This window comes from Orcinus orca, chromosome 14, assembly GCF_937001465.1.
Source record: "Orcinus orca chromosome 14, mOrcOrc1.1, whole genome shotgun sequence".
NCBI lineage: Eukaryota > Metazoa > Chordata > Mammalia > Artiodactyla > Delphinidae > Orcinus > Orcinus orca.
This window is the reverse complement of record NC_064572.1, coordinates 21,289,434-21,311,261: the sequence shown is the minus strand read 5'-3', so window position 1 is coordinate 21,311,261 and position 21,828 is coordinate 21,289,434.

The following is a 21,828-nucleotide window of genomic DNA, read 5'->3' as shown; positions in this document are numbered from 1 at the left end:
TCATTGGATTTAGGGCCCTCCCCCCATAATGTAGGATGATCTCAAGACCCTTACCTTAATTATATCTACAAAGACCTTTATTCCGTGTAAGGCAACAATCTGAGGCTCCAGATGGCTGTATCTTTTGGAGGTCACCATTTGACCCACTACAGGCAGCTAGTGCTTTGTTGAAGGGGGAGTTGAGCAGTGTATCTTGGTATCTCCCACATTTTGCAACGTGAGAAAAAGGTGATTGTAAAGGGGAACTGAGAAAAAGAGGGCAACTCTGAGGCTCAGAAGGCAAGCGGTTTGCCAATCAGATCGGCCTTAGAAATGAGAGCATATGGAAGCTGAGTGTCTAGAAATTGATACTCCTTGGAAAGCCTTTGTGTACCCCAGGGTGACAAGTAACCCAATTTGAGGATTTAGTTCCAGCTGACTGTTTCCTTGCAGGAATACAGGCCTCAGGTTCCTAGGTCTCCAGTTATTTAAGAGAATGAGAAATTCACACTTTAAGTGGTATCTCCTTATTTTTAAATGTTGTCAACTAATTCAAAACAAACAAGCAAATAAAACCTGTAGAGACCCAAGGAAAAAAATGTTGTGAGCTGAATACATAGCCACTGAGATAACCTGTGCTCTATGTTTCTATCCCTACTCCTCCCATAGTAAGTAAAAGAAATATCAGTGCATCTTCTTTGATGGCCACCAATTTACCATCTCACCTGGAGAGCTGTGTCAGTCAGGGTTCTCCAGAGAAAGAGAACCAATCAAATATGTGTGTATGTATGTGTGCGTGTGTGTGTGTATATATATATATATATATATATATATATTTATTTATTTATTTATTTTAAGAAATTGGCTCATATGATTGCGGGGGCTGGCAAGCCTGGAATCCATAGGGCAGTTTGGCAAGCTGGAAACTCAGGCAGGAATTAGTGCTGCAGTCTTGAGGCAGAATTGTTTTCTTCTCCAGGAAAGCTCAGTTTTTGCTGTTAAGAACTTCTGGTTAATTGGATGAGGCCCGCTCACATTACTGAGGGTAATCTCATTCACTTAAAGTCCACTGGTTTTATTTTATTTTATTTATTTTTTTAATTTTTATTTTATATTGGAGTATAGTTGATTAACAATGCTGTATTAGTTTCAGGTGTACAGCAAAGCAAATCAGTTATACATGAATCTATTCTTTTTCAAATTCTTTTCCCATTTAACTTATTACAGAGTATTGAGCAGAGTTCCCTGTGCTATACAGTAGGTCCTTGTTGGTTGTCTATTTTAAATATAGCAGTGTGTACGAGTCAATCCCAAACTCCTAATCTATCCCTCCCCCCAACCCTTCCCTCCTGGTAACCATAAATTCATTCTCTAAGTCTACGAGTCTGTTTCTGTTTTGTAAATAAGTTCATTTGTATCCTTTTTTTTTTTAAGATTCCACATATAAATGATATCATATGGTATTTTTCTTCCTCTCTCTGACTTACTTCACTTAGTAGTATGATAATCTCCAGGTCCATCCATGTTGCTGCAAATGGCATTATTTCATTCTTTTTTATGGCTGAGTAATATTCCACTGTATATATGTACCACATCGTCTTTATCCATTCATCTGTCAATGGACATTTAGGTTGCTTTCATGTCTTGGCTATTGTAAACAGCACTGCAATGAACATTGGGTTGCATATATCCTTTTGAACCATGTTTTTCTCCGGATATATGCCCAGGAGGGGGATTGCTGGATCATATGGTAGCTTTATTTTTAGTTTCTTAAGGAACCTCCATGCTGTTCTCTATAGTGGCTATACCAGTGTACATTCCCACCAACAGTGTAGGAGGGTTCCCTTTTCTCCACACCCTCTCCAGCATTTATTGTTTGTAGATGCAAAAATCCTCAACAAAATACTAGCAAACTGAATCCAGCAGTACATTAAAAGGATCATACACCTTGAACAAGTGGGATTTATCCTAGGGATGCAAGGATTTTTCAATATCCACAAATTAATCACTCTGATACACCACATGAACCAATTGAATAATAAAAATCATAGGATCTTCTCAACAGATGCAGAAAAAGCTTTTGACAAAATTCAATACCGATCTATGATTAAAAAAAAAAAAAAACTCTCCAGAAAGTGGGCATAGAGGGAACATACCTCAATATAATAAAGGCCATATATGACAAACCTACAGCTCATATCATACTCAACAGTGAAAAGCTGAAAGCATTTCCTCTAAGATCAGGACCAAGACAGGATGTCCACTCTCGCCATTTTTATTCAACATAGTTTTGGAAGTCCTGCCAGGGCAGTCAAGAGAAGATAAAGTCAACTGATTTTAGATGTTAGCCGTATCTGGAAAATCACCGTCACAGCAACACCTGGGTTAATGTTTAATTAAATAAGTGGGTACTATAGCTTTGCCAAGTCTACTCATAGAAGTAAATTATAAGAGCCATTACTTACTGTGTTGAATTGAACCCGAGATGTAGAAGGGATCATACAGGTCACCTGGTTCAGTGGCACCTCATAGTACAGAGGAGGAAAATGAGGCGCCAGAAGATGAAGCGACTTGTCCAGGATCACACAGCTGGCCTGGGAATGCAAACTCAAAGCAACGCTCTGGCCTCTGAGCACAGTGCTTTTACCACTGTTTTACCTTTATGTGCCTCAATGTCGCAAGGCCAAAATCATGGCATTTCAGATGGACAGAAAGTCCCTCAGAGGTTATATGGTACACACCTCTCATTTTATAATGAGGTCTATAGACATTATGCTTATAGCCTCAGTACAAAATGAGAATTTTGATTCCTAGTGAAAGGCATTTTATACCACACTGCATAGCCTTTCACACTAGGCGGAGATGATTGTACTTAAACTCGTCTCTGTTAAGTTTTTCTTTCAAAACATCCTCTCTAATAGAAGCTAGTTTGCTTGTCATTGACTTCCCGTGAGTGTGTAATGGTCAACAAAACAAAACAAAGACGGTACCAGTCTGATTAATTTAAAAGTTGTATTGGTTGGATGCCAATCAATATTTTTCCTGAAATTTTTGTGGATATTGACTATATTTCTAGAACTGCAAGACCAAGAATTCAGCAGTTCCCTTATGGATAATCCTTTATGGATAATAACCCCCACCTTTTCTGCTTGTACCAGTTATTCTCCCAAAACCCCACAGGACTGGCTCCATTTTATTAGCTCATAACAAAATAAATTTAACTCTAATCAATTTTATATCACATTACAGTCATTTCTCTGGCTTAGATCATAAGTTATATTTCTGAATCACCTTTGAGGGGGATAAGAATTCCCCCCCACCAAAATACACCAATTTGGTATAAAGGTTATTTTGAGCTGAAGGCATTGAGGAAAATGGCAGACACATTAAGAGCTCTCTGCCCTCCCCAAGTCTGCCTAAGAGTGGGGTATAAATTCTCCTTTGTGAAGGTGTACCCCTCCCATATCCCATACCAGGAAGGGGAGAACAGGCCTTGTCACTGGAAACAGAGATGACACTGTCATGAGTCTGCATAAGTAAACCTTACTAAATAACCCTTATCTACCATTAGTTTCCCTCATATGTTTACCTTCCCACAAATGTACTGCCCTTAGAAGCCCAAACCCCTCTTTCCTTTGTTTAGTCACTTCTCCACAATCTATTGCCCTTTGTTAAAATAGTACATAAGCTCCCAAGTCTAATCACTTCTTCAGGAATTCACTTCTTTTCTGTGAAGATTCCACGCATGTAAAATTTTCTCTTGTTAATCTGATTTTTTGTTAGTTTAATTCACAGGCCCCTGTGACTGAACGTAAGAGGATGAAGGAAAGGTGTTTTTCCTCCCCTACATCTTCTCCATTATATGACCCCACTTCAGCTGGTCCCAGCCATAGGATGAGGAAGAATGGCCTCTATGATGATGTTTTCCCATTTTCCAAGTACGGTTATCATTCACCCTAACGTGCACATTTGTAATCCCAACATGGTTAGAGCTGGTCAAGGGCACCTTAGGTGATAAAGGGAGGCCAGTGTGAGGCTTTCTAAGAGGCCAAAGCCAGAGTCATTTCTGATTTCTGAGGTCTAGCTGAGAGAGGGAAGTGATATCTAAATGTGTGCTGGTGAGCAAGCTCTTCCTTTTCTTACCTCCTCCATGATAAAGCTCTGACTTTCATTTCCAACAGGGTCTTGATATTTCTAATATATTTCGTTTATTATTTTAAGAAGGTCTGAAATCAGAGATTTTTGCTTGTGTGTTTGAGAGCGGGGCAAGAAAAAAAATCTATTTCCAGGGCTTAGCTGAGGAAAATGAAAATTCCTAAAACTACATAATCTCTTCTACCTCGATGTCTCTTCCCCATTAAAAAAAAGAAGGGAAGATGGAAGAATGAATATAATTTTACAGTAGCGTGGATTTCACTGTTTCTCTAGGCAGCGAGGGGAAGAATCACGTCTCTGGATACCACATGTCCTTTGAAATAACAGTGAAAGAAAAATAATTCAGTAAATTCTATTTATTTTCACAGCCAAAGTCACAATTCTCTTCCCAGAGAGCCAAGGTCTAGAATCCTGTTATCAAATTTAACAGTATCAAATTCTTTGTTTTCCAGGATAAACAGGTTTGAGAAATGGCCAGTGGAATTTTCCAGTTCAGTTAGCCACAGTGGGGAGTTTATATTATTATACAACTGCAGTGAAGTTTAGTAATGGGCATCACAATGGAAAATTAATAAAGGCTCAGTGTAGCCCAGCCCATTCAAGTAATTGTCAATTAAGGCTACAATCAATACCGAGGTAATAGCTCATGAACAAGGATAGTTGGGTACTGACTTCATTAACATTGCAAATCGATGTCAACCATTTGGGAGTTAGTGCAGAGAAATGAGCTCATATATTGGAGGAAATCATAGCTGGGGAATTTGCTGGCTGGCTGGAGATTTAGGGATCAGAAGCTACAACAGGCAAATGCCAGGGAATGGCCCCATCTGGTTAACAGAGTGTTCTGGTTACTAAAAGGCGAAACCTTCTTTGTTCCAACCCTTGATGCTGAAATCCTTTGAAAGGACCTTCATCTCTTTTCCTATACTTTGGGCACTGATCGATTTGCGTTTATGTCCTTCTTATTCTTCTTGAGTCTCCTACAGATCTCCCATTAAAAAATGGCTATAAATATATTTTTTCGGTAGTCCTGTGTAACACCAGGCAGCCCCCCCTGAGTAAGGTATGTTCATTCAGCAGGTGGACCTTCAGTTGATATTTGCTTAGGGAATAATCTCTTTAGGGTCAGCATCGGTTGACACTATCTTTGCCCTCCCCCCACCCTCTATCCCCTCTTCCCCTTCCCTCGCAATAGCACCTAAAACAAATCTTCACGTAATATGAAGTCAGAATGTATTCCTAAACCTGAAATAATTATTGAATTATATGCCTGATGGGAGGAGCCTGATCACATAGCGAGTACCCTAAACAGTGTGTGGTTGTTGACTCTCCATCCTAAGCTGCAAACAGTACAAATCCAGCACTGTAGTCATGCCAGTGAATTCCCCTTATTGTCGTGCAAAGAATTTATTTTCCTGACCTTATTGTCTGAGAATTTATGAATGTCTTTCCTGCCTCATATTCCTCACCAGAATGTACAGCCCGTGGCACTGAAATCTCCCTGGTCCCTTGGTTCAGATGTGAGCACTCAGAAAACCTCTTGGTATTGGTCATGTTGTGTGGAAAAGAGAGACACGATGACAGGACTAGGGTCCCAGACAAGCCTGGGTCAGAAGGCTAGGAGGGGATTCTAATGCCAACCTTGTGATCTGAGGCTCGGCAGACTTCCACAGCCTTTGTTGGTTTCTGAGGTCTTTATGTTTAGAGCATTTCCACTTGGGACTCATGGAAAAGCAGATATCTGTGCAAAGTGGGACTAGCAGATAAGACCATGGAAGCAGCTGCACTCATAGCCCTCAACCTAAGAGTATCCCTTTAGTAGAAAAGTGGAGAAAAAGGTAAGAGGTGGGGAAATGAAGAATTGCTGGGCTCCTGTTGCCCCATCGACGTCCTCTCATGTAAAGAGCTCTCAGCTGAGTTTAGAAGCTGGGAATTTAGGAGCCACCTGTGTGGCCTTGGAAATGGCACTTAACCTTTGTGGAGGCCCCACTTTCCCATCTACAAGCGGTGACAAAGAACTTTGCAAGAGGTAAAGCTTTCCTTTCAAGTGCCCGACATCATCAGAGCATAACATAGGTTATGTCTGCACACACAGATCTGGTGGAAAATCCAGTGAGTTTAAACCATGCTTACAGTCATTCAAAAATAACAATATTTTTCAAGGAGACGTTTTTCTATTTTGAATTCACCATGATTTTCTTTTCGAAACCGAATGTTCTCTTCCATGAAGAAGCCACTGTGAGTCTATGCTTATGCAATAGCAGTATCTGCCCTTACTGACTCCAGGGGAGCTGTAAAGTGCGGCACACACACGCAGCCAAAGGAAACCATTTCCTTGCCTGCCACCTCATATGTCAGCCATCAGTCAGGACCACGTTTTTACGGCCCAGGAAGTGGGGGACCCTGATGGAGCTGCACGCAGGCCTTGGACGACCCGTCCACTAACTGCGTACGTTCTGTGAGCTTGTCTGCCAGGAGATGTTTTCTTCACAGAGTTGAAATACGAGGTGTTTACTATAGCACTTCATGAAGATTCCCCCCTCCGCAAATCTCTCCTCTGCGTAGGCCTCCCTCTCCTTCACTTTGTTGCAGGAGGGCGGAAATCTGCTCCACGCCGGGTGTAAGTGGGGAGGTATCTCCTGTATTCTGAGTTACTCCGTTCCAGAGGCGTGCAAGATGTATGCATGTGCCTGGCTCCATCCAGCTCAAGCGCGCTTGGGTCCCAGCCACCTCGATCCTCGGCTTCCCAGCCCGCATCTGTCCCTCTGGTACCCAACCTTGGTCACCAGAAAAGTGCCTGCTCTGCCTCTTCCCAGTCACCTTGATCGAATTGGGCCCAGCTATGCCTGGATAATGCTCCCGGGATTTTCCAGAAACGGCCATTTGAAACTCACAACTGTATTGTTTTAGGGATGTTGTTATATACTACCTCAGAGAAAATCACTTTATGAAGACCCATAAAAATTTTTCTTTGACTCAGTACAAGAAAAGAACTGGACTTTTCCTGAGCCACTGCCTTCTTGTTCTTGTTCTTAATTTTGTATCTGTGAATCTAGCAACTGACCTTGGTCTCTTTTCTCTGGCTGCTAACAAGACTTTATAATTCACCTCTGTTCAAAGCTACTTGCTAAGGATTTTCAACCATAATGTATTTCCCTACCTTTACATTTCCTTCCTCTAATTTTCTCATTTATTTTGTGTTTTAATAATATATGTAGCTCTGCATACAATTTCATAACTTTTTGTAACTGGATGGAGGATAAATACCCAAAAAGCAGACCATCTATTCCAACATTTGTTGAGCAACTTTATTGAGCTCCTACTCTCTCCCAGGTACTAAGCTTGGTCCTGAGACATGTAGGTAAAAATAACGAGCTGGCTGCTCCTGGGGAGTCCACAGCCCGAGTTTGCTGTAACCTCCTGTGGACCTTAGAGCCTGGAAGTTACCATCAAGCAAACTGCACTTACATCGGACCCTGGGGGGATGGGAGGCAGAGCCATAACAAGGAAGGGCCACTCGCTTTCTGGTCGCCGTCTCCTTCTCACACCTCCTGCAATGTACAGACGTTGGTCTTCTGCACGCTGGCTACTTGTGTCTGTCTTTTCTCTAGAAAGCTGAATCTCCAGCGCAGTTCATGCCCACGAACACCAGGCAAGAGAAGCGTCTCAAGTAACGTTCATTGACCGGAAGGATGGTTGAAAGAACGTCGTTTTTCTGCTTAAATCTTCCAGGTTGTTGTTTTTTTTTTTTATTTGAGTCACACTTAGCGTAAAATTAAAACTCCTTACATTGGCCTGCAATGAGCTACATCATCTGGCATCCATCTACTGATACCTTCCACCTCTCTGAACTCCTTTGCTCTACTGTCAGCCTTCCTTTCATTATTGCTGGTGCCTGGAAGGTTTTGCCCCAGGATGTGGCAAGGCCAGATCCTTCTCCTCATTCAGGTCTCAGCTCAAATGTTACCACTTTTGAGAGGCTTTCATCTCAACCCCCACTGCCAGCCCCATCTCCAGCGCTATGGATTGAGTGGCCCTGCTTCTTGTACTTCACACCACTCATGTTGACTGCTGATTCCTACACAGACTCCTGAAATGGCCTGCTGATTGCACAAAGCCAAATGTATTGCTTAGTGCAGTAAGGGATATCATTACTTTGATGGAATCATAGAAGCTTTTTAGAAGGGGGAGCTCAGGGTGGAATATTAAGATTTTGAGGTTCTAGTTTAAGGTGGGTCTTTCACTGTGGAGTCCTGGTTGGAATTGTGCAGTTTGTGATATAATGGTTTAGGACGGATGAACACAGCAAGGTGAGGGCTTTGCAGGGGACCTTGAAGAGTACATAGACAAGTTGGGTTGTTCTAAGAAAGGGGCAACCACCCTGATCCCCATTAGTTGAAGAGTTTGTTGTTCAGATAAATGGGTTTTCAGGAAGTTCCTAAAACAAACAGTACCACTGTTTGCAACTCCATCTTTTTGGACTAGAATTTTCTAGAATGTTGCTGTCATGTTAACGCTGAGTGTCAAATAGTTGAATCATGTTAGCATGGACAGTAAGCCTTGTGGCTGCAGTGGTTTCGGGCCTCATTTATTACTAATGTATGAAATTATATTTATTTACTCTCTTATTATCTGTCTCCCCACCACACACACACACACACACACACACACACACACACAATTTCACATGAATATGATTGCTCTAGCCTGTTCGTTTCTGTGTCCATAGCACTTACTACGGGGCCTGGCACTGATACTATTTGTGAAATTTAAAGCAAAATCAGGACTTTGCGTATGTTCAACACCAGAGGCCACAAGGCTGTGCTCTAAATTGCCAGCTCCCTGCTGAAGGACCCGTACAATGGAAATGTGGGTATTGTGTTTGGGCTAGTGTGCTCCCAGGGTCTACAGGCGTTCATTCACTTACTTACTCATTTAATCAAAAGCATTTCTGGAATCCCTCCTGTGGGTCCGGCATGGTGCAGGGTGTTTGCCACATTAAGCATCTGATGGCTAACTGCTGTCTGCCAAAATGGAGGGCTCTGAGATCCGTTCCTCTCATTCCCCTACATGCCCGAGCTGGGAATTAGAGTCAGCATTTGTCAGCCATTAAAAGACCTGGTGATGAAAGATATTTGAAGACATAGGAAAATATATAGCAGTAAATATATACAATGATATATGAAATAAAGCACGTTATACATACATATAACGTTATAGGGAAAAACAATATAAAACTGAATATTTGGATGTTTGGTATAATCCAAATTTTATAAATATATAACTGACAATAAATCACACACACACAGGTGTGTGTGTGTGTGTGTGTGTGTGTGTGTGTGTGTAGACAAGGAATAGACCAAAATAATAACAACTCTGGGTGGTAAAATTATTACTGGTTTTAATTTAATGTTTCATATTTTTCTGCACTTTTGACAGTGAATGTATGTTTTTTTTTTAGAATGGTATTTGAAAATGTCACCTTCCTGTTTGAGGGTGGAGAGGGTGGGAGAGTTGCCAGATAAAATACATAATGCCCAGTCGGATTTGAATCTCAGATAAACAACAATTTTTTTTAGTATAAGTGTGTCTTTAATATCACATAGGACATACTTATAGTAGAAAGTTTTCACTGTTTATCTGAAAGTCCCATGAAACTGGGTGTCCTGTTTTTTATTTGCTAAATCTAACAGCCCTAGCGGGTGAGGGCAACTCATCAGAACCATGTGGGGAGCTTTTTCAAACCTGTCCTCTGGCTCCCACCCCCAACCAGATTCTGATGTGCCTACCTAACCTTACCCGCCAACATTCAGAGCTTGAAATCTCCCAAGGTTACCCCTGCAGTGAGGTGGTGAGGGCAGCGTTGCAGTGGGGTGCTGTGGTTTGACAAGCCTGCAAGGGGGTTTCAGTCACGTCTCTCCTGTTCTCCCTGGTGGAACTCACTGAATTCCGCACTGTGAGGACGACTCTTCACAGTGTCTGGACCCTCCTGACTGTGTTCTGATTGGGCTGTTTACATAATTCTAGTCCTCAAGGAGGAACGAGTGGGCCTTGGACAGTGGTGGAGCTGCTTTAAAGGAAAGAGGGAGCTCTCGAGGTTACTTGAGTTCTCTGACCTTGAAGATTCTCCTCTGGATCACTGGGTCCCCCGCAGACCCAGGGACTGAGACAGAGCGAGAGCTGTCTCCCCAGAGCACGAGTGTCTGGCAAGTCACCCACTAAAGGCCAGGAAGCCAACAGAACTGTTCCAGCCTCTGTGAGACTCTGTCCTCCAGCTTCACCACCGTGGGCATGGAAAAATGCTTTTCTGCCAGAAGACAAATATGTCCAGAGAACAGCCCTCTCTCAGGAAGGAAGTATCTGGGACCCAGGGCCAGTGACCATGCACCAGCTTGGCACCTCTGGAGAGCTGTGAAGAATCCACAGCATTGTCCTTTTGGGAGACCTGTGCAGAAGACCTGAAACAACCCTGTGGGGCAACACCTCACAAAATAGTACTGGAGATGCAAAGAGCTAAACATTAGCCAGGACTTGTAAACACAGACTTCAAAAAGGTGATAATTAACAAGGTACAGGGCAAAGAGCAACAGAGGAGAAACAGTAGGCTTTGAACAAGGCCCCTGAACCCTCTAGGCCTCAATTTCATCATCTGTAAAATGGATGGTTTGAACAAGATGATAGAAAAGTACCTTCTAATTTTGATGTTCTGGAAGGTTAATTTTGGGAGTTAACTGGGGGTCAGTTTCTGAACCAGGGAAGCAGAATGATGACTCATAAACACAGCATCATTTACTGAACGCTGCCGTATGGGGGGTGATGGGGAAGAGGGATTAATATTCTTCAGGTGTGTATTTGGTACTAGCCATTTTGGTACATGTTTGATCTCATTTCTATGCTTTATAACAGTTCTTGGAGAGTAGTATCATTATCTTCATTTTATATCCAGGGAATTGGAGCCACAGAGAGATTAAGTGACTTTTGAGGTCGTTCAGGGGCACGTGCAAAGCCAGGATTTTTAACCAGGGCTGTTTTCTGCGGAACTCGATGCCTCGGCCACCACACCGTGTAGACTTCCCCTGGCCACCTCTGTTGCTGAGCTGAAGCTGAAGTTACCTGTTCCTGAGCTCTCAGCAGCACCAGGTGAGGTACAGAGATGGGGGGCAGAGGGAGTTCCATCTAGAGAGAGCTACTCCCCTTTCAACTGTGATTAATCTATCAACTCTGTAAATAAGGAATTGCCTACAACTGACTTTTGCTTACCAGGGACAGATGTCAGGGGCTATCTTTAAGGGCCCCTGTGCTCCAAAATTCTCCTCATATCAATTGTCTGATCTCTGAAATACCTTGAACAACATCCAGAGCTTTTTATTATGTAGGGAAAGGGTATATTTTAAATACCCGAATGCTCTCCACCCCATCCATCACCGAGAGAAGAAAAGTAGAAACTGCGTTTCAGCCACTGACTGGTTTAATCATTTCTCATGAACACATTTTGACTGGGCAAGTTGGAAAAGATACAGGGTCGTTTTTGCCTGAATGAGGGCACTGGGAGAGAAAAAGAGAGGACAGGAAAGGAGTCAAAGTCTTAACTGTAGTGGTCACCAGTGGGGAGAGGGCAGTGGGGGGCCGAGATCGGGGTGGGGGATTAAGAGGTACAAACTACTATGTATAAACTAAGTCCGCAACAAGGGTGTATTGTACAGCACAGGGAAATATAGCCATTATTTTATAATAACTTTAAACGGAGTATAATCCGCAAAAAAGATTGAATAATTACGCTGTACACCCGAAACTAATATGATGTTGTAAATCAACTAAACTTAAATTAAAAAATGCAAATTAAAACCATGATGAGATACCATTACACAACTATTAAATTAAATTACAATTAAATTGAAATCATAAAGACTGACCGTACCAAGATTTGGTGAAAATGCAGAGGAACTGAAACTTTCATATGTTGCTGCTGAGAGTATAAAACGATATAACCACTTTGGAAAGCGTTTTTGCAGTTTCTTAAGAAATTAGACATATACCAACAATATGATCCAAGTATTTCATGTGTAAACATTCACGCAAGAGAAAAAAGAAAGTACGTGTTCATACAAAGACGTGTGAATGAATGTTCATAGCAACTTTATTTGTAATAGCCCCAGACTGGAAACAACCCAAGTATCCTGACAGGTGAACCTATCAACATTGCGGTATATCCATGCAATGGAATGCTACGTAACAATTAAATGGAATGAACTTCAATCCATGCACCAACACGGATGAAACCCAAAATAATTATGCTGAGTGTAAAACTCCAACAGCTACAAAAAAAGAATACACAGTATACAATTCTATTTATATAAAGTTTTAGAAAATGCAAACTAATCTATCATGACAGAAAGCAGGTTAATGGCTGCTTGGGAGAGGGGCGAAAGGAGTGGAAGGGAGACACTGTAAAGGGATGTGGGGAAACTTTTGGAGGTGAAGCATATGTTCACAGTCTTGACTGTAGTAATGGATTCATGGGTTTATGCATACGTCAAAACTTATCAAATTGTATACTTTAAATATGTGCAGCTTATTGTATGTCAGTTATGCCTCAATGAAGCTGTTGAACATCCTTAAAAGAGGAAGTCTTAACTGATTTTAGAGTAAATATTCAAGCAAGCTTCCTTGAATACAATGGTGGTTGATCCAATGAATTATTTGGCTACTGTGGGCCCTGACCTTTCCAGGCCTCTAAAGGCACAAGAAGACATGTTAAGTAAAAAGATTGGAAATCACCAATAGCAAAGAATGTGGGTGGGCGGGAACAGAAAAATTTGTTTATTTGTATGAGCAGCTGGCATTTAAATGTCAGCCACTTCACTTGGAGGAAGCAAATCGCTTTGGAGTCGATTAAGGGGAAAATGTAAGACCAGAAGGCATTCAGCACCTTGAAACTTTTGGTTGGTGTCTTCAGTTGAGTTCCCCAGGCGCAGACTCTGCGATGAAAGCCACGAGGAAATGGTTGATGAGGGAAGTGCCTCCAGGGTAGACAGGTGAGGACGTGGAGGAAGCAGGACAAGGAAAGGAAGGAAACCAAGCAAGGATATGAGGTAGCTCCACCCTGATCCCACAGGGGAACCTGGGAGCGTTAATTACACGTCACAGTTGTCCAGTCGGAGGCAAGAGAACTGGGTTTTCTCTGTTGGTAAACGGCCACTTTTTGTGGGGCGTGCTGTGTGCAAATCCCCGGACACTTCTAGCTCTGTGCAAATGCAAGCCAGCATCAGGGCAGGCCTCTGAAGAGCCACAGGTGCCTTAAGGATGCTGCCTCTCTTTACACTTCTGGGAATGCAGAACTAGTCTCTGGACAGCAAGTGAGCAAATCAAATGGATCCAGACCTGATCCCTTCCCTTTTGAAGATGTGATGAACTGAGGTGGTTCTGAGTGAGCTTACTTATAGGAAAGGAAGCTCAAGTGAGAGGGAATTCACCATGAAGACAGGGGGATGTGGGTTTGTAGATGCCCCTATAAAATGATCTACGCTAGCATGGCTGTTTCATTTTGGGGCTTTGGCTGAATGTATGGGAAGGGCAGTTATAACCTCAGGGACCCAAGGGTGGAGCACACATAGACAAACGTGCCAATGAGGTAATAGGACCATCACAGTGTTATGGTAGTAGAAGGCAGTGATACGTTGGCCTCGGAGAGCCAGGTCTTTTCAGTGGTGACACAGTCTACAATAGTCATTGTAGTAATCTTAGAAACAAGGAATAAAAAGGGAAATCTGTTAGTGGGTTGATTAGATTTTATAGTTCCTCCTTGTGGGATATTTGAAAGCTCAACTAGCTAGACTGTATGCTGAGATTCTAGGATATTACAGCCAGGGGTTCCAAGATAAAGACATACTACTTCCTGCTAATATGGACATATAGTGGCTCAATACCTTTTTAAAAAATAATAATAATAAATTTATTTATTTATTTTTGGCTGCGTTGGGTCTATGTTGATGTGCGCAGGCTTTCTCTGGTTGCTGCGAGCGGGGCTACTCTTCGTTGCGGTGCGCGGGCTTCTCACTGCAGTGGCTTCTCGTTGCGGAGCACAGGCTCTAGGCGCACAGGCTTCAGTAGTTGTGGCTCGCGGGCTCTAGAGCGCAGGCTCAGTAGTCGTGGCACACTGGCTTAGGTGCTCTGCGGCATGTGGGCTCTTCCCAGACCAGGGCTCGAACCCGTGTCCCCTGCACTGGTAGGCAGATTCTTAACCATTGCACCTCCAGGGAAGCCCAGTGGCTCAATATCTTAATTTAAGTTTCAAAAGCAGACCTGGTGGACTTCTGTTTTCTGGTCTAAAACTTCTGGAAGTTGTCACTCCTGTCCTTATGACAATATAAAAGCTGAACCAAGTGAAAATCAACAACTCTTTCTAGATCCATCAGAGAACTGGGGTCACAGGAGAAATTGCTGTCCTGAAAGCTGGAGCAACAGACAAGTGGATACAGAGAGCCACAGCTCATAGAGCCGAAATCCTTCACTGCAGCCAATATTGGTAGGAATATTTTAAACCGTAATTGATGAATTGCTCCAGGCTCAGTACAGACAAGCGTGACAGTTAAAAACTCTGAGGAAGCCCAGTTTTAGGGAGGCCTCCACACATTTGTAAGTTTTATCCCCAGGAGTTCTATAAGTTTGTCACTGTGAAGACTGGAGAAAAATGCCCTCACGCTTCCAACAGGGAGAGGGGAAAAGTAACCATTTTGAAATATATCCAGAGCTGTCTATTCTCAGCAAGGCCTACCCTTAAGGCAAACTAATTTACAAATGTCTAATCTACTGAGGCTTTACCAAAGCCTAACCACCCTGGGGAAAGGGAAATACCCAACTCATGTTCACTAAAAGGCTGAAATCTGATTACAGGACTATAGAAAACTTCCCCCCACACACACACCATACTACCACGTCAATCCACCTTCTGTGTAATAGTAGATGATTACAGCTAAAAGAACTGCAGCCCTCAGACCCTGTTTAAGAAGTCTCTAGGAAAACTCCAAACAATGGGGGAGACAAAAATAAGGATACTAGCAAAAATTTTAGTCTCTGACACCACAGTTACAGCCAACTGTAAACACCACCTAACTCCTAGTCAGATAGACATAAAACTTCACACTAAGGGCCTATCTAAATCAGTTTCTTTTACCCAGTACATCATCTCTGCTTTCAATTTTAAAAAGTTAGAAGGAAAGCTAAGGGAAAAAAAAAACCCAAAAAACAAAACCTGACAGTCTGAAGAGAGAAAGCAAATATCAGAACCAGACACAGACATGGCAGAGATTTTGGAATTAAAATAACTATGATTAATATGTGAAGGGCTTTAGTAGAAAAGTGGACATTGCACAAGAACAGGTGGGTTATATAAGCAGAGGTATTGACACCCTAAGAATCAAAAGGGAATACGGGTAGTCAAAGACTCTAAAATAAATGGAGAATAGCTTTGTTGGGCTTATTAGCAGACTAGACATGGTCATGGAAAATATCAGTGAGCTTATCAATAAAACTTCAATAAAACTGTCAATAAAACTTTAAAAACTGAAATGCAAGGAGAAAAAAGAAAAAAGATGGAACAGAATCTAAGGACTGTGGAACTTTTGCAAAAGGTATAATAACGTACAATTCAATGGGAATACCAGATGGAGAAACACAAGAGAAAAGGACAGAAGAAACATTTGAAGTAGTGATGACTGGGAATTTTCCAAATTAATGGCAGACACAAAGCCACAGATCCAGGAGGCTCAGAGAACGCCAAGCATGATAAATACCAAAAAAAATGTACCTAAGCATATCATATTCAAACTATAGAAAATCAAAGACAAAGAGAAAATCTTGAAAGAAGTGAGAAGCAAAAACAGAGGAATAAAGATAAAAATTACATCAGACTTCTTTTCAGAAACCATACAAGCAAGATTATAGTGGAGTGAAATGTTTTAAACTTGGGGGTGGGGGGAAGCCTACAAACCTAGAATTCTGTATCCAGTGAAATCATCCTTCAAAAGTGAAGGAGGAATAAAAACTTTCTCAGACAAACAAAAGTTAAGGGCGTTTATTGCCAGTAGTCCTGACCTGAAAGAACCATTAAAAGTTCTTCAGAGAGAAGGAAAATGACATAGGTCAGAAACTCAGATCTACTTTAAAAAAGAAAAGAGCATTAGAAGAGGAATAAATGAAGGTAAAATAAAATCTTTAATCTTTTTTATCCTTAATTCATCTAACAGATAACAGTTTGTTCAAAATAATAATAATAGCAACAATGTATTGGGTGATTATATCTTAGGGATAAGTGGAATGAATGACACCAATATTAAAAGGAACAGGAGGGAAGAACTGGGAATATGCTGTTTCAGGGTACTTACACTACCTGTAAGTAATCAATCTGTCAATGGTCTAAATATACCAATTAAGAGACAGAGATTTCAGAGAGGATTTAACAGAAAAACAACACCCAACTATATGCTGTCAACAAGAAACCCAGACAAAGATTAAAAGTAAAGGAATAGAGAAAGACAGAGCGTGCTAACACTAATCAAAAGAAATCTGGAGTGGCCATATTGATTTCAGACAAAGCTGACTTCATAACAAGGGAAATTATCAGTGATAAAGAGGTACTGTGTAATGATAAAGGGCTCGATTCTCTAAAAAGACAAAACGATCCTTAACGTGCATGTGCCTGCAATGCAGTTCTGACGTTGACTACCCAGAGTTAGTGCAGACTTCACAGATTAAGGGCTCCATTCTCCACAAAACTCCCCTCACTTCAGACACCAGCTGCAAGCTCCAGGGTTTCCAGGCCACCCACACTGCTTATCAACTGGATACAAATTTAGGGGTTCCCACTATCCTCCTAGGTTTCATAATTTGATAGAATGACAAACATCACTCAGGAAAGTGCTTTACTTTTTATTACAGTTTTATTGTGAAGGATACAAATAAGGACCAGCCAAATGAAGAGACCTATGGTGAGGTCTAGGAGGGTCCCAAACGTGAAGCTTTCTTATCCTTAGGGCACATCACACAAAATAGGGAAGTATGATTGCCAGCCAAGGAAGTTCACCCAAGCCTCGGTGTCCAGAGTCTTTATCAGGGTTTCATTATGTAGGCATGAATGATTGAATCATTAGTCACAAGGCTGAATTCAGTCTCTAGCCCCCCTCACTTCCTGGAATATTATATAAAGTTACAGTAATTAAGACAATGTGTTGGTGGCACAAGCATAGACAAATGAATTGACGTAACTGATTGGGGCCATAAGTAGACCTAGGCATATACAGTCATTTGATTCATGGAAAAGGCCCTTCTTTACTTCAGTGGAGAACAGTTAGCTCTTTCAATAAATAATACTGGAATACATATCTGTATCTTTTAAAAAAGAACCTTAATCATTATTCACACCAGCTACAAAAATTAATGCAAAATGGATATAGACTTAAAGCTGAAATTTTCTAGGAGAAAAAATGTTTGTCCATGCTAATGATCTTGGGATAGGTAAAGATTTTTTAAACAGGATGCAAAAAGCACTAATCATAAGTTAATAAATTGGAATTGATTAAGATTAACAACTTCTGTTCATCAAAAGACTTCATTAAGAAAGCCAATAGGCGGGCTTCCCTGGTGGTGCAGTGGTTGAGAGTCCACCTGCCAATGCAGGGGACACGGATTCGTGCCCCAGTCTGGGAAGATCCCACATGCCGCGGAGCGGCTGGGCCCGTGAGCCATGGCCACTGAGCCTGCGCGTCCGGAGCCTGTGCTCCGCAACGGGAGGGGCCACAGCGGTGAGAGGCCCACGTAGCGCAAAAAAAAAAAAAAAAAAAAGGAAAGCAAATAGGCAAGGATTTGAATCTAGAATGTATAAGGAACTCCTACAAATAAATTTTAAAAAGACAAAAAATTTACAGTTAAAAACTAGCAAAAGACTTCAACAAGCAATTCATAAAGGAGCATATCCAAATGATTCATAAGCATGTGGAAATAGGACTAAGCAGTATTATTCATCAGGGAAATGAAAACAACAGTAAAATAGTAGTCTATACTCATTAGAATGACTAAAATTGTAAAAACTGGAAATACCAAGTATTTTTGAGGATATGGAGCAACTGGAACTTTTATACATTGCTTATGGGAATGTAAATTAATTTAAATACTTTGTAAAACAGTTGAGTAGTAACCACTAAAGGTACATATACACCTACTCTGTGACCCAGAAATTCCATTTCTAGGTGGAATTCAGTTCCAAAAGAACCAAGTAAATAGGTCCACAAATAGTCATATACGAGAATGTTTGTAGCACCTTTATCCATCATAGCTCAAACATGAAAAGCACCAAATGTCCCTCAGCTGTGCTGATGAATAAATCTATCATGGTATATTCACTCAATGGAATATCTCAGCAATAAGAAAAGAACAAACTATGAATACATGCAACAACATGGATGAATATCAAAGAATTATGTGAATGAAAGAAGAAAGACACAAAGTAATACATATGCTTTGATTTCTTATATGAAATTCAACAACAGGCGAAACTACTCAATGAAGATAGAAGTCAGAATAGTAATTACCTCTGGGTGAGGGAAGGAGACTTGGACAGGACTTCAAGAGAAATTCCAGGTGATAACAATGTTCTATATCTATATTTGTGTTGTGTTTCGAGTATATAGACACATGCAAAAATTCATCAATCTGTACACGTAAAATTTGTTCACTGTGCTATATGTAAGTTATACTTCAGTTTTTACGAAGAAGAAAAAAGTTAGACCTGAGTATTTGTAACTCAGGCTAGTGAAGCTGTTCACGCCAGTTATAAAGTCACATGTCAGGGGCTTCCCTGGTGGCGCAATGGTTAAGAATCCGCCTGCCAGTGCAGGGGGACACGGGTTCGAGCTCTGGTCCGGGAAGATCCCACATGCTGTGAAGCAACTAAGCCCGTGCGCCACAACTACTGAGCCTGTGCTCTAGAACCTGCAAGTCACAACTACTGAAGTGCGCGTGCCTAGAGCCCGTGCTCTGCAACAAGAGAAGCCACTACGATGAGAAGCCCGTGCACTGCAACGAAGAGTAGCTCCTGCTCGCCGCCAAGTAGAGAAAGGCCACGCACAGCAACTAAGACCCAACGCAGCCAAAAATAAATAAATAAATTTATTTTTAAAAAAAGAAAAAAGAAAGTCTGGCAGGGCTCCTGGGTTATGCCCATCATTTCAAGAGCTAAGTGAACAAAGATTAGCAAGATGTCATTCCAATTTTACAAGTTATATCTTTTTTTTTTTTTTTTTTTTTTTTTTTTGCGGTACGCGGGCCTCTCACTGTTGTGGCCTCTTCCCGTTGCGGAGCACAGGCTCCGGACGCGCAGGCTCAGCGGCCATGGCTCACAGGCCCAGCCGCTCCACGGCATGTGGGATCTTCCCGGACCGGGGCACGAACCCGTGTCCCCTGCATCGGCAGGCGGACTCTCAACCACTGCGCCACCAGGGAAGCCCCCACAAGTTATATCTTTATTCGATGTATTTTATTTTATTTATTTATTTTGGCTGCGTTGGGTCTTCGGTGCCGCGTGTGGGCTTTTCTCTAGTTGGGGCAAGCAGGGGCTACACTTCATTGTGATGCGCGAGCTTGTCATTACGGTGGCTTCTCTTGTTGCAGAGCACGGGCTCTAGGTGTGCGGGCTTCAGTAGTTGCAGCATGTGGGCTCAGTAGTTGCAGCATGTGGGCCCTAGAGCGCATGGGCCTCAGTAGTTGTGGTACGTGGGCTCAGTAGTTGTGGCACACAGGCTCTAGGGCGCGCAGGCTCAGTAGTCGTGGCTCATGGGCTTAGTTGTTCCGCGGCATGTGGGATCTTCCTGGCCCAGAGATTGAACCCGTGTCCCCTTCATTGGCAGGTGGATTCTCAACCACTGTGCCACCGGGGAAATCCTTGCTGTATTATTGTCATCCACAGATTTTTTTAATAAAAATGTAAAAATTAAAAGACCCCCCTAACTAAACTGAAGGAACATTCATATATATCATCTTATCTCATCCTCACAACACTCCTGTGAGATGTATGTTCTTACTCCCTCCCTCCCACGTTTTGCATATGAGAAAATGAGTCTCAGTAAGCTGGGTAGCTTGCCCTAAGTGCTGAAGCTAAAACTCTAATCCACGTTTTTATTTCAGAACCCATGATCATCTGTTGAGAGTTCTGATTAACAGATATACCATAAACTGTCAGGGCTTCCCACTTCAGTGCAAGTCTGCCCAGCTTCCAGCTACCAGCATCTGCCTCTCTTTGCTTGAGGGCTTTCACTTGCTGCTGGAGGAGCTAACCCTCAACCAATGATGGGTTGTATAAATATCCCAACTCCTTGCCTCTGGGGGTGAGGGTAACTGAAACACAGTTTACACTGACTCACAGGGTTCCCCAGTAGGATCAAGCTCCAGCCACCCCTGGTGATTTGTTTGATAATGCGCACTTCACTGGCTGCCTTCCCTTCCCTGACTCACTTTCCTGCTCCCCTGCTGGTATTTCCTTCACCTCCCAAATAGACTATTTGCACATAAATCTTTGTTTTAGGATCCGTTTCTGGGGAAACTCAAACTTAGACAATTGAGTTTCTCAGAAACAATATTTTAAAAATTTCCTGGCCCTCATTACCACGGCTGGTTTAGTCATTGGGCATGATCTTAATAGTGGTCTTCCTGATCCATGGTAGAAATGAGAACAAAATCCCTTTCCCTGACAAAAACATAAATTTTTTAAAAAATAGACAATTTTTTGCTCTTTTAGTTTTTATTAATGTTGCATAGGAATTATTTTTACAACTGACCTTTTTTATTGAGATATGATTCAGATAGCTGTAAAATTCACCAATTTAAAACGTATGATTCAGTGACCTTTAGTATATTCAGAGAGTTATGTAACCATCACCACTATGTAATCCCAGAGCATTTTCACACAATAAAGAAAAACCATAGCTGTTAGCAATCACTCCCCATTTCCCCTGACCCTTAGCAACCACTGACCTAATTTTTGTCTCAATGGATTTTCCTGCCCCTGACATTTCATATAAATGAAATCATCCAATATGTGACCTTTTGTATCAGGCTTCTTTCACTTAGCATACTGTTTTCAAGGTTCTTGAATATTGTAGCACAAATCAGTACTTCACTCCTTTCATGGCTGAATAATATTCTATTGTATATACGTACCACACATTCATCTGTTTATCAGTCAATGCACATTTGGGTTGTTTCCATTTCTTGGCAATTGTGAATAGTGCTGCTGTGAACAGTCATGTACAAGTTTTTGTTTGAAAATTTGTTTTCAATTTCCTTGGGTATATATCTAGGCATGGAATTGCTGGGTTATATGGTAAAACTCTGTTTAACATTTTGAGGACTTGTCAGGCTGTTTTCCAAACTGGCTACACCAGTAGACATTGTCACCAGTAGTGTATGAGGATTCCAATTTTTTCACATCCTTGCCAATACTTATTTTCCTTTTTTCTTTTTAAAAAAGGTATCTCATTGTGGTTTTGATTTACATTTTCCCGAATAATTAATGATGTTAAGCATTTTTTTCAAGTGCTTATTGTCCATTTGTATATCTTCTTTGAAGAAATGTTTATTCAATTTCTTTGTCATTTTTAAAAATATTTATTTATTTTACTTATTTATTTTTGGCTGCGTTGGGTC